This window comes from Erinaceus europaeus, chromosome 16 (assembly GCF_950295315.1).
Source record: "Erinaceus europaeus chromosome 16, mEriEur2.1, whole genome shotgun sequence".
NCBI lineage: Eukaryota > Metazoa > Chordata > Mammalia > Eulipotyphla > Erinaceidae > Erinaceus > Erinaceus europaeus.
Genome location: NC_080177.1, coordinates 31,977,788 through 31,991,389, shown reverse-complemented (window position 1 = coordinate 31,991,389; position 13,602 = coordinate 31,977,788). Strand labels below are relative to the sequence as shown.

Here is a 13,602-nt window from a genome sequence, read left to right as displayed (position 1 = left end):
ACTTGTAGAATATTTGAAATTTTAATTTCAAAATTAAGTGTAAAAAATTCTAAGGTAATTATTCCCCATTTGTTTGAATTAAAAGTTGGGTCAGCTGTCAATGCCCATGTTTAGCAGGGAAGCAATTACAGAAGCCAGAACTTCCACCTTCTGCATCCCACAATGACCTTGGGTCCATACTCCCAGAGGGTTATAGAAGAGGAAAGCTATCAAGGGAGGGGATGGGATACAGAGTTCTAGTAGTGGGAACTGTGTGGAGTTTTCACCCTTCATATCCTATGGTTTTTTTCAGTGTTTCCTTTTTATAAATAAATTTTTAAAAAGTTGGATCAGTATAATTGTAGTGATAGTTTTCCCTCTGTATTCTCTTGCTAGTTCCTCCTGAAGCCATTGGTTTCTTGTCTGCAGTTGGGGTCTTTATTGTTCTTCTGGCTGTCCTCTTCCTCTTCATCAACAAGAAACTGTGTTTTGAGACTATTGGAGGCCTTCCATGCCTGGAGCAACATGGGAAAAGAAAGCACTCTAAAGACAAGACTGGCATCCACAAAGGGCTGGGTAAGCATTATGCTCTTCGTGCTTTCCGGTGCTTGGTGACTTTCTGTGGTTTGGGTCAGGGCAGGAGTGCCACTGTTTCCAGAATGGGCCCCATTAAGAAATCGTACATGAGCTGTTTAGCAGCCACTGTGGTGGATATGATGAATGGATATTACCAAGGAATACATTAGCTTTATGAAAGTAATGCCCTCTGTAAAGTTTGAAGAGCAGATGGGAAAAGGCTGATCATCATTTCCCGGCTTCTTAGCTTTTTATATATTTGTGTTGAGTGTCCCTCTGTCTAATGCTTGAAGAAAAAAAAAAAAGCTTTCTGATTGACAAGAGCCTCAATGTGAAAGTTTTAATCTCATTATTTTTAACAGCATTGATATTTCCCTATATTTAGCTATTTTTGAGATTTTTCAGCATTTCAGGCCACTCCCTATTTTATTTGACAATAATCATGTTCCCAAAGGGAGGCTTTTACTCTGTGAGCCTACTAAAGATGCTGTGTTACTTACTAACTGCCTTCAATTTTATGGAGGAAAGTGACCTACTTAACCAAAAAAGAATTGGCTCCCATTTTAAAGGACATAGTTTTTAATTGCATAGCATAGTTTTTAACTGCATAAGTGTAGAAATTTGTGATATAGGCTGTGATCACTCACTGAGTGATTGTCATCATCACATGGGAACTGGGTATAGATAGTGCTCCTACAGATAATCTCTCTCTCTCTCTCTCTCTCTCTCTCTCTCTCTCTGGTACCAAAGAATGAACCTGGGTTATCATGTGTGAGCAATACCACAACTGTTGATGAACATCCTAGGACCAAGTTTTTCATTTTCTACTTATAGAGGTAGAAATAGAATGAGGAGAGACATTGCTCTGTCATCCATGGACCTCTCTCTGGTGCTGTCCATGATGCTCCTACATAATGCCAGTGCTTAAACCCAGGGCCTTGTGCATGTGAAAAAGGCATATGCTCTACTGGGATAACTATATCCTGATCCCTCCTTTTCAAAACTTTGATTCTCATTCTCCTCTTCCATGATGTAACTGGTAGAGAAATAATATTACATTTTTTAACAGAGGCAAGGCATTGAAGTATAATCTATAGTCAGATCTTCTGGGTATATTTTAAGTGAGTCTAGACTAGGGAGCATTTATTATTATTACTATTATTATTATTTATTTTATTTTATTAGTGATTTAATAATGATCAACAAGATTGTGGAATAAGTGGGGTACAATTCCTCACAATTATCACCACCAGAGTTTCACATTCCATACTCTCCATTGGAAGCTTCCCTATTCTTTATCCTTCTGGGAGTATGGGCCAAAGATCTTTATGGGGTGTAGAAAGTGGGAGGTCTAGATTCTGTTATTGCTTTTCTACTGGACATGGGCATTGAGAGGTTGATCCATATAGGGAGCATTTTTAACTCACTGATACAGCCCCTTTTGTAGCCTTGGTTTAAGGGAAAGAGGACTAAGTCTCTTTAAAAATATAACAAGATGCATACATTTAGTATTTCCACAGACAATATGTTAATGGAAAGGATGTACATTGCAGATTTGGCAGTTGATTTGGCATGGCTGTTGTGCTGTGCCTTTGTTTTTTGAACTATACTGACTCATCCTCTGAAACTAGAATAGGATATCTTGGAGTTTATCATGTAAAATAAATGGTTAGCCAGCGCTGTCTTACCTGTACATAGGTGAATGACATCAATAGACTTCTGCTTAGTCAAGGTTGGTGTGAGGCGGAATTTCTAGTAATCCTACTTTTTCTTCCTTATTGTTCAGCAGCTACCACTATTTGTGTGACCTTAGAAAATTATGAAACAATTCTGAACTTTGATTTTCTTATCTGAATATTGAGATGATAAATACATTTCTTACATTGCTGGCATAGGTTAAATGAGTTAATTTTGTAAAAATGCCAGCATGACACCTATGTCCATGTCTTAGTAGAATGTTAATTTGGGCTGTGTGGTGTTGACATAATACAAGTCGCAACAATGGCTTCTAGGAGTGGTGTCACACAGGAACACATTGTATTCATTTCTTAAATTGTGAGATTCAAGTTGATGGTCTTTTCTTCTTAGCAAACTATAAATGGTACAAAGAACTAAGGTTAGAGCTATTTAAGATACTTCCTTTTTGTCACATTTGACATGTTATTTGAGTATTTTAGTTATGAATTATACTTGCAAATAAGTTGAGGTATGGAGATTATGTCGAAACAATAACAATAAAGCACAAGCCAGAAACTGTTAGCTCAAGAAACACTGAAAAATTCATGTCTCAAACTCAGTGGGGTCATATGAAGGGAGCTTTAAAAATAGTTTAATTAGGAGAACCTCCAAATTATAATGTCTAAGAAGCAAACACCTTCATTTTGACATTTTTCTTTTTAAAAGTTTAATTATCATTCATCAAAAGTCTTTGAAAATTGTGCTTTTATCCTAGATTCTTTCTAACTTTTGATATTTGCCTTAATTACCATCCTCAGAGCACTGATTTCTCAGTGAAGGTGGGTTGTTCCTACCATATTTTGACAAATGTAAAGGAGTAATGAAAGCAGCCTGGTGAGGTACAAAGAAGCACAGTGCAGACAAGTAGAGCTTAGTTTCATCACTAATTGGTTGTGATATTTTGGGAAACTCACTTCACCTCTCTGGGCCAGGAGTTCTCATTTTTATATTGATGGATCTGTATGGGGTTACCCTTAATTCCTATTGTGTGAGTCTGTTTTATTCTTAGGGTTACCATTGCAATTTCTAGGTCTAGGTCTTGGTCTGTGAAAGGAAGAGGCCAAATAAAAAATGATTAAAAACTCACTGGACTATCCTTCTCTTAGACTGAACCATATGGAAATGCCATTTTTATAGATCAAAATGGTTGACTATCAGCCACCTGTTATACTCTAGCATATGTCAATCTATTATCTTTTCCTTTATGTTCTAATACCAGAGGCATAGGAATGAATTTATTGTCTGAACTCAGTGAACAAATTTACCTAGAACCAGTGAAATAGCTCACTTGGATTGCACACTGCTTTGTCATGGGTGCCACCCAGGTTCAAGCCCAACTCCCATTGTGTTGAAGGGAACTTTGGTGTTGTGATATTCCCTTTCTCTCTCTCTCTCTCTCTCTCTCTCTCTCACACACACACACACACACACACACACACACACAAATCTATGACAAGAATTCCTTGCCTGGGGCTGAGAAATAACTTAAGATGTAGGGCACATACCCTGGCATGTGATCAGTCCAGGTTTGAAGCCCAATACCATATGGGAGGTGCTACTGTACTAGGGGAAGCACTGTTACTTCTCTCTCTCTCTCTCTGCCTTCTTCCTCTACTTCTTCCTCCCTGAGTAAAAAAAAAAACAATACAAAATACACGTGGGAGTGGTGAAATCATGCATATGCAAGACCCCTGGCTTCGACCAAAAAAATATTCTTTAATGAATGTGGGATGATCTCACTCATAGACATAAATTGAGAAATAAGAATAGAAAGGGAAGCACAAAGCAGAACTTGGAGTATGTTTGGTGTAAAAAGTAAAGGACTCTGGTGGGCAGGCAAGTCTTTCAGATCCTGGTGCAAGATGGTGGAGGACAATCTAGGCTGGTAGTAAGAGTGTTTTGCAGAAAATTGAGAAATTCTACACATGTCCCAACCATTAATCCCTCTCCCTAAAATAAACAAACAACAGAAAAAAATAAACTTACTTTTCTTTTTTTTTTTTTAAATTTTTTATTTAAGAAAGGATTAGTGAACAAAAACATAAGGTAGGAGGGGTACAACTCCACACAATTCCCACCACCCAATCCCCATAACCAACCCCCTCCCATGTTAGCTTTCCCATTCTTTAGCCCTCTGGGAGCATGGACCCAGGGTCGTTGAGGGTTGCAGAAGGTAGAAGGTCTGGCTTCTGTAATTGCTTCCCCGCTGAACATGGGTGTTGACTGGTCGGTCCATACTCCCAGTCTGCCTCTCTCTTTCCCTAGTAAGGTGTGTCTCTGGGGAAGCTGAGCTCCAGGACACATTGGTGGGGTCTTCAATCCAGGGAAGCCTGGCCAGCATCCTGGTGGCATCTGGAACCTGGTGATTGAAAAGAGAGTTAACATACGAAGCCAAACAATTTGTTGAGCAATCATGGATCCCAAGCTTGGAATAGTGGAGAGGAAGTGTTAGGGAGGTACTCACTGCAAACTCTAGTGTACTTCTGCTTTCAGGTATATATTTACCAGTATTTTATGGATACGTGTGCACATAAGCTCTCTCTCACAGAAACTGGTGTATATCTAGATTATGGGACTTAGTTAGAAAGTGAACTACCTGAGATGAAATTAGAGTGTACTATAAAAGGAAAGGTCTCACCGGAGTAATGAAGTTGAAGGGTTGTCATTCCACACGTGAAGTCTCTGGATACAGTCTGAGGTGAAGCATGTTGAGGTGGCAATCGTTGCTTTGGTTAGGTTGTGATTGGCGGATGCAATATTATTTGGTTTGGATTGGGAGATGAACACGGGAAAGTGGGCCCTATCCAAGGGTTCCAGGACTGGGGGAAGTAGGGGCTCTATAGTGGAGATGTGAGGTTCCTGCTGTCTTAGGGTTCAAAAAGACAATCGATAGTTAATATTATCATCACATTATTTGTTATTTGGGTTAACTTTGAAAAGTCCCTTTGTTATGGTTTGCTGTACAGTACCCAGTATCTTGTATATAGCTGTGCTATTGGATGCTTCTAATCTACTTGGTCTAGGCTTTTGAGAGAGTCCGCATATCAAATACACAGCCTATATATTAAAAAGATTCAGTTTGTCTTTTGAGAAACTTTGAGACATACAATTGATTTCCCCCTCTCATATTAATTAACTACTGATTTATATGTCTACATTTTGCTAGGAGTGTACATAAACACCATTCCCACCACCAAAGGACTGTGACCCATCCCTCCAGCCCACTCCCACCCCCCACTGGCCCAGGAAGCTACATGTCTACCACTCACCACTGGGTTTTTACTTTGGTGCCCTACTTACAATTTGATCAGGTCCTGCTTTTAGTTTCCCTTTCAGATCTTCTTAGTCAGCTTCTGTTGATGAGTGGAATCATCCCATACTCATCTTTATCTTTCTGACTTAGTTCACTTAACATAATTCCTTCTAGCTCTGTCCAAGATGGGTCAGAGAAGGTGGGTTCATTGTTCTTGATAGCTGCATAGTATTCCATTGTGTATATATACCACAGCTTTCTCAGCCACTCATCTGTTGTTGGGCTCCTGGGTTGCTTCCAGGTTTTAGCTATTATGAATTGTGCTGCTATGAACATAGAAGTACACACCTCTTTTTGGTTGGGTGTTATGGAGTCCTTGGGGTATAACCCCAGGAGAGGAATTACTGAGTCATATGGAAGGTCCATGTCTAGCCTTCTGAGAGCTTTCCAGACTGCTCTCCACAGAGGCTGTACCAGTTTACATTCCCACCAGCAATGTAAAAGGGTTCCTCTGTCCCCACATCCTCTCCAGCATTTGTTGCTGCTGTCCTTTTTGATGTATGCCATTCTTACAGGAGTGAGGTGGTATCTTAGTGTTGTCTTAATTTGCATTTCTCTGACAATCAGTGACCTAGAGCAGTTTTTCATATGTTTGTTAGCCTTTTGGATCTCCTCTGTGGTGAATGTTTTGTTCATTTCCTCTGCCCATTTTTGGATGGAGTCATTTGCTTTTCTGCGGCTAAGTTTGCTGAGCTCTTTATATATTTTGGTGATTAGTTTCTTGTCTGATGTCTGGCATGTGAAGATCTTCTCCCATTCTGTGAGGGGTCTCTCTGTTTGTTTAATAGTTTCTTTGGATGTGCAGAAGCTTTTCAATTTGATGTAGTCCCATTGGTTTGTTTCTGCTTTAGTCTTCCTTGCAATTGGGTTTGATTCATCAAAGATGTCCTTGAGGTGTAGGTGGGAAAGTGTTTTACCGATGTTTTCCTGTAAGTATTTGATTGTTTCTGGTCTGACATCTAGGTCTTTGATCCATTTGGAGTTGATTTTTGTTTCTGGTGAGATAAAGTGGTTCAATTTCATTCTTCTGCATGTTTCAACCCAGTTTTCCCAGCACCATTTATTGAAGAGAGCCTCCTTTTTCTATTTAATCCTTTGGGCCCCCCTTATCAAAGATTAGATGCCCATAGGTGTTGAGAAAACTTACTTTTCTTTAGGTGTGGTTATGGGTTCCTAAAACTGGACACTCCCAAATTCTAAATCATGCTTTTTCTATACATACATACATACACAATTTAATTAATTAAGAGTAGTAAGATATCAATAATATTTTAAGCCACAAAATAGAACAAATATAGCAATAGACTCTAGTAAAATTATATGAATGTAGCACCTCTTTCAAAGTATGTAAAGTTTTTTTTTTTATTGCAGCTGACTTCAGGCAACTGAAACTGCAGGATAAAGAGGAACTATTGTATATTTTTAAAAATTCAAAGAATGTAAATATATCATGCTGTGTAGATATAGGTAAAAGAAAACTGCAACTGTTTCTTCCTAATAACACAGGTAATGTTAGTTACATGATAGTAATTGGTGGCTGGCGTGCATTTAGCATTTGCAATTGCCACATACCTATCTATCTGCTAAGTATGTTATGTGTATTATTTAATTTTAAAAAAAAATTTGATTTGTTTATGCAAAGCATTTGTGTTCACTGGTAGTAACTGTGTTTGAGGAAAGGTGAATACTATATCTGGGACAAAGAAGTCATTCTTAAATTTTTGAATAAAAATGATTAAAAATAAAATCCTATAGTGATATGATAGTTAAAAATAAGTTTAGCTGAGAATGAGAGAATTTTGCCTTTTTTTTTTTCCTATCCTTCCATTTGAAAAACCTTTGCATATCAAAGGCAATATTTAGACAGTGGAGCAAAACTTCTCAAAGGGGCACAATGTAGAAAGAATAGAAGGTATAATACAAGGGGCCAGCCGGTGGTGTACTCTGTTGAGTGCACACATTACAATGTGCAAGGACCCAAGTTCAAGCCTCTGGTCCCCACCTGCAGGGGGGAAAGCTTCATGAGTGGTGATGCAGGGCTGCAGGTTTTTCTCTCTGCCTCTCTCTCCCTCTCCCGTTCTTCTCCCCCTCTGAATTTCTCTGTTTTTATCTAATAAATATTTAAAAGGGGAGTCGGGCGGTAACGCAGTGGGTTAAGAGCAGGTGGCGCAAAGCGCAAGGACCAGCATAAGGATCCCCATTCGAGCCCCTGGCTCCCCACCTGCAGGGGAGTCGCTTCACAGGCAGTGAAGCAGGTCTTCAGGTATCTATCTTTCTCTCCCCCTCTCTGTTTTCCCCTCCTCTCGCCATTTCTCTCTGTCCTATCCAACAACAATGACAGCAATGACAACAACAACAATAACTACAACAATCAAACAACAAGAGCAACAAAAGGAAATAAATAAATAAATAGTTAAAAAATATTTTAAAAGAAGGTATACTATAAGGAAAGTTTCAGACAAGGGGAAAAGACACCATTCCACCATTGGAAAGGACAACTGATAATTTGGAAAGGTGAAAGGAAAAAATCTGAGGACTCGAGATGTAATTTGAATCTGAGAAGGATGTGGGTTTGGTGGGGCAGGGTCAGTGTGCTGAGAAAATCAAAACCCACTGTATTATGTGGCAGAGACAGACCTTCACTGCTTTCCCGTAGGAAAAATAACAGAAGACCGTTGCACACCTGGCCTCATGTGTCCCACGTGCACATGTGTGGGTACTGGGATAGAAGATACTGAGGAGTGTGGAGGCTGAGAGAACTTCAAAATTCCAGGTTCAATCCTCCCACACCACCATAAGCCGGAGCTATGCAGTTCTCTCTCTCTCTCTCTCTCTATCTTTCTATCTCTCTTTCTGTGTGTGTGTGTGTGTGTGTTTCTCTCATTAAAATAAAACATAATATACTTTTAAAAAGCTAGGATATGAACAATTCAAGACCTTTCAGCACCAGGACTCACTTCATGGGCATTCAAGCTGAGTAGCTAAACAGGGTTCCATACTTAGCAGGAAACCTGTGTTTGGTTTAGTGTTCTGCTGCTGCTTTCCTGAAATTATTAATTATTTTTAACCAATGGCTCTATATTTTCATTTTGCAGTGGGAGGGAGCATGTGGTGGTGCATTTGGTTAAGTGCTCACATTACAGTGAGGAAGGACCCAGGTTCAAGCCCCTGGTCCCCCACCTGCTGAGGGAAAGCTTCACAGTTGGTGGAGCAGGGCTGCTGGCTTCCCTCTCCCTCTCCCTTTCTTTTTTTTAAAATCTTTTTTTAATGCTTATTTAATTATTCCCTTTTGTTTCCCTTGTTGTTTTATCGTTGTTGTAGCTATTATTATAGTTGTTATTGATGTTGCTGTTGTTGGATAGGACAGAGAGAAATGGAAAGAGGAGGGGAAGACAGAGAGGAGGAGAGAAAGCTAGAAACCTGCTTTACCACCTGTGAAGTGACTCCCCGGTAGATGGGGAGTCAGGGGCTGGAACCGTGAAAAGGGATGATAATATGCCTCTGATTGAAGAAGTGGTTTCATCGATAACTCCCCTTTTAGGTCAGGGAGAGGAGGGAGCTCTGCAGCAAAGTGATAACATTGACCTAATATACTTATGCTTCTATCCACAGTACCCAGCAGGGCTGTTTCCTCATATATTTCCCTCCCTACCTAGTTCAGTTTGTTTCTGCCTTTGTCTGCAAGCAAGTTTTTTCTTTCATGTTTTCTCTTCCCACCACTCCATATACACCCCCCCCCCCGGTCCTCCAGCAGTTTTTTTCTGCACAGGGATTTAAAAATTAAGGTTATTTCCCAAAGGTCTAAGATTATTCAAAGTTGTCAAATTATAATTAACTCTGACTTATATTCAGGATTTTGAAAAAAGTATGAATCTTTAATAAATTTGGCCAAAATAGAAATGTTTAACTGTTCCAGCTAGGCAATTTCCAGTATTTTTCTGAAGGATTTTGACCATTTTCTTTTTATGCCTAAAGAAGAACAATGACACATTTTACAAACTATGTTATCATAAGTTAAACTCTGTGAAATGACTGTTTTGTAGGTTGGAAGTTTCACATGGTTCTACTAAATAAGATCAGAACTGAGAATTGATGAGTTGCAGAAGTTTGACTGTTAGAACAAGCCTTGGTATATTTCATTGTGGTATCTGTTTTATGACTTTGTTAGCATATAAATAATTATGAATACTCTCCATTGGCCTGTCAAACTATGAGCAATTGAATTCTGTTTGCTGGGCACAAAATTAAAGAACCTAGTTGAGAGGTTTTGAATACTAATTTGAGAGCATTCGTATGTTCAGTCTTACTGACTAGGCATCTGTGATATGCTACCCAGTGTGCTGCAAAAAGTGACGAAAGATATATAGGTGTTATTCTCTTGGGAATTGTGTTTTTGGACAAAGACAGACAAAACCTGCAAAAAAATCTTTGAAAATAAGGAGGCAAAACTTACAGATAGTTATAAATGTTACAAAGAAGCTAAAGTAATGACAGATGGGGGTGTAAAACTTCTTTACACATTTTGCTCAATTCTGGGGAGAGAGAGAGAGAGAGAGAGAGAGAATATGAGGGAGGGGGGATTATAATGTTTCTGTTTCACAGGAGAACCACAACTACTTAGAGATCCTAATGACAACTACAAATTCCTCAGTTATACTGCCCTATATATCCTCCCTGTCTATGTTAGAAATGAAGTGTGCAGGTGGAAGAAAAGAAAGGGAAAGGAAAAGGAAAAGGGAGAGGGTTATTTTCTGTGATTATAGAGGCTGACAAGTCCAAATTTTGCATGGTGGTAGAATAGGCTAAACATTCAGGAAAAAGCTGATGGTGTATTTGAAGTCTGAAGATTGTCTGGTAATAGGATCTATTCTTGCTCTGAGAAGGTAGGTCTTGGCTCTAATAAGCTTTTCAACTGTTGAACAAGGCCCAAGTTTATTGCAATTTTCTGTGCAGAAAGTTTACCATCTTAAATGTGACTATCATCCACAAAACACTGTCACAGAAATATCCAGGACAATTTTGTACTCTGGTCTGTTCAAGTTAACACATAAAACCAATTACTACATGAACTTAACATATATGTTTGTACATGTGTTTTATTGGGTGTCTTATGGTAGTGATGTTGAGAAGAGATCAGCATTAAATTACTTTATTTTGAAAAATCTCAAACATATTAGAAGGTGGAGAATGGTATAATGACTTCCTTGTGTCTGTGAGACCACTTTGCCAATTACTAACAAAGACAATTCACTTCTAAATTATATCCTCGTATCTCCATTTTCTTTTTCTTACTATTTTTTATTTTTATTTTTTTATTTAAGAAAGGAGACATTAACAAAACCATAGATTAAGAGGGGCACAGTTCCGCACAATTCCCATAACCCAATCTCCATATCCCACCCCCTCCCCTGATAGCCTTCCCATTCTCTATCTCTCTGGGAGTATGGATCCAGGGTCGTTGTGGGTTGCAGAGGGTGGAAGGTCTGGCTTCTGTAATTGCTTCCCTGATGAACATGGACATTGACTGGTTGATCCATATTCCAGTCTGCTTCTCTCTTTCGCTAGTAGGGTGGGGCTCTGGGGAAGCGGAGCTCCAGTACACATTGATGCGGTCGTCTGTCCAGGGAAGTTTGGTCAGCATCTTTCTGGAATCCAGAACCTGGTGGCTGAAAAGAGAGTTAACATACAAAGCCAAACAAATGGTTGAACAATCATGGACCTAAAGACTGGAATAGTGCAGATGAAGTGTTAGGGGTATTCCCTGCATGCTCTTGTGTACTTTTGCTATCAGGTATATATTTTTCCCTAGTTTATGGGCACATGTGAACCTATGCTCTATCTCAGGGGACCTGGACTATATCTAGGTTTGGGGACTTTATTGGGGAGTGGACCACCTGGAATGGAATTAGAGAATACTATGAAAGGAAAGGTCTCACCTGAGTGATGAAGCTGATGGGTTGTCATTCCTATTAAAGTGTAAACATATAAACCACTATTTAATTAATATGAGAGGGGGAAATTGATCATATGTCTAGAACTTTTTAAAACACAGACTGAGGCTTTTTAATATATAGGCTGTCTTTGATATGTTGACTCTCTCAAAAGCCTAGACCAGAGAGAAAAGAAGCAACTGGTAGCACAGCTATATACAAGATGCCAGGTATTATACCCCAAACCCTAACAAAGGGACTTTCCAAAGTTAACCCAATCACCAAATAATGTGATGATAACAATAACTATCCATTGTCTTCTTGAACCCTAAGACAACAGGAACCTCATATTTCCACTATAGAGACTGTATTTCCCCCAGTCCTAGAACCTTCGGGTGGGGCCCACTTTCTTGCATGCTGCTCTCAATTCAAATCAAATAATATTGCATCTGTGGGTCACAACCTAATCAACACAACGAGTGCCACCCCACCATGCTTCATTTTCTTTTTTCTTTTGAAGAGGAAATATCTCTGTCTTTTTAACAATCTCCACTTAGATCAGGGAGATGATGCTAGGATGATTCACAAGATTTGCATGCCAGGTATTCTAGTTCTAATTCCTGGCACCACCAACAATCAGATCTGTGTAATACTCTGGCCAAAGATAAAAAACTCCATTCTCTGCTATTTCTTTTCTCAACACCTTGAGGAATTCCTACTCAAGTATTCCTACTCCAGCAAAGGAGAAGGCTACCCAGCTAGCTGATTTCTGGAGAAGGGAGACATTAGATTAAAAGTTGAGAGGAAACTAGTCTTTCAACAGATCTGGCCCAATTTATATATATATATTTTGGAATATGAGCAGCTCTGCTTTCTGAAGTATTTATATAAAGAGTTCATGGTGAGTTACCTTAGAAACAGACTTTTCTTGTGGCATTTGAGCTTCCTCCGTGATGCTGGGGTATTAATAAAAACAAATCTGAAGCTCTCTGTAAGTATGAATTGCCATTTAACACCTAAATTTGATAACTCTTTGAACATACCTCACTATTTCAAAACCTACAGATAATTTACTTTGTTATTTTTCACTTTATCTATGACTATATAACATTGGCAGATATATGTATATACATATATACCTGCATACATACACATACATATATATATATATATATATATATCTTACATATATAGTTTTTTTACATATATAGTTTTAAGTCTTAATTTTGACAGATACTCTGGAACCCTTTTTAAAATTTTATCATAGAATTTAATATATTTTGTTAATGGTCTTTTACTTACATTATTTATAAGTCACTGGCATATTAATATAGTATTTCACTCTCTTTTTAATATTAGTGATTTAATAGTGGTTTACAAAATTATTAGATAATATGGGTATAAATTCCATACTATTCCCTTCACCAGAGTTCTGTGCCCTCACCCACCTCCAGCAGAAACTGTCGTAATTCTCCCAAGGTGATAGATATGGGTGAAAAGAATTTTTTTCCATTTTCATTCACTCCTAGGGCCCTGCCTTCACTTCCTTTCTAAGCCACACCCACACCTATTACTATTTTTAGTTGTCCTTCCTTTTTCTTATTCCCTCTCAGATAAGTGGAATAGCTCTTGAATTCCTCTGGTGTTTTCCAGATTCTTTTCCCTCTTAATGATGGTATAAAAACAAAGATCCCTAGTCACAAATGATCTGGAGCTCTTTTGTTTTTGTATTTAAAATTGCTTTAGTCTGGGCTTTTATAACTGAAAGTCAAGGTGTACCTCAACCTTAAATCTGGGTAAATCTGGGTGGGCCACATAAAATCACACCCAGAAATGTTTATTGTTTGGTAGAATAAAGTTATTATACTCTGCAGCATGGGCTCCTAGATGGTGGACAGAAAGGTGGATAGGTGGACAGAAAGGTGAAAGGATAATTGTTTGGAAAGAAAATAAAAGAAGTACACATCCCTGCTTCGGCATTGGTATTTGTCTATGAGTTTATATGTTTAACAAGCTGTTTGAATAATCAGCTTTAAACTATTTACTGGAGAAAGATTTAAAAACACA

At 38.6% G+C, this 13,602-nt stretch overlaps 1 protein-coding gene across 1 annotated transcript in view; it reads left to right on the top strand.

The window, feature by feature from the left end:
• Nucleotides 1-381: 381 nt before the first annotated feature.
• The window catches only part of SYT16 (synaptotagmin 16), a 219,494-nt gene continuing 206,273 nt past the window's right edge, over nt 382-13,602 (top strand). The window contains exon 1 of the mRNA XM_060174868.1: nt 382-555. The gene's annotated coding sequence lies outside the window, so the exon portion shown is untranslated. The remainder of the gene's footprint in view (nt 556-13,602) is intronic.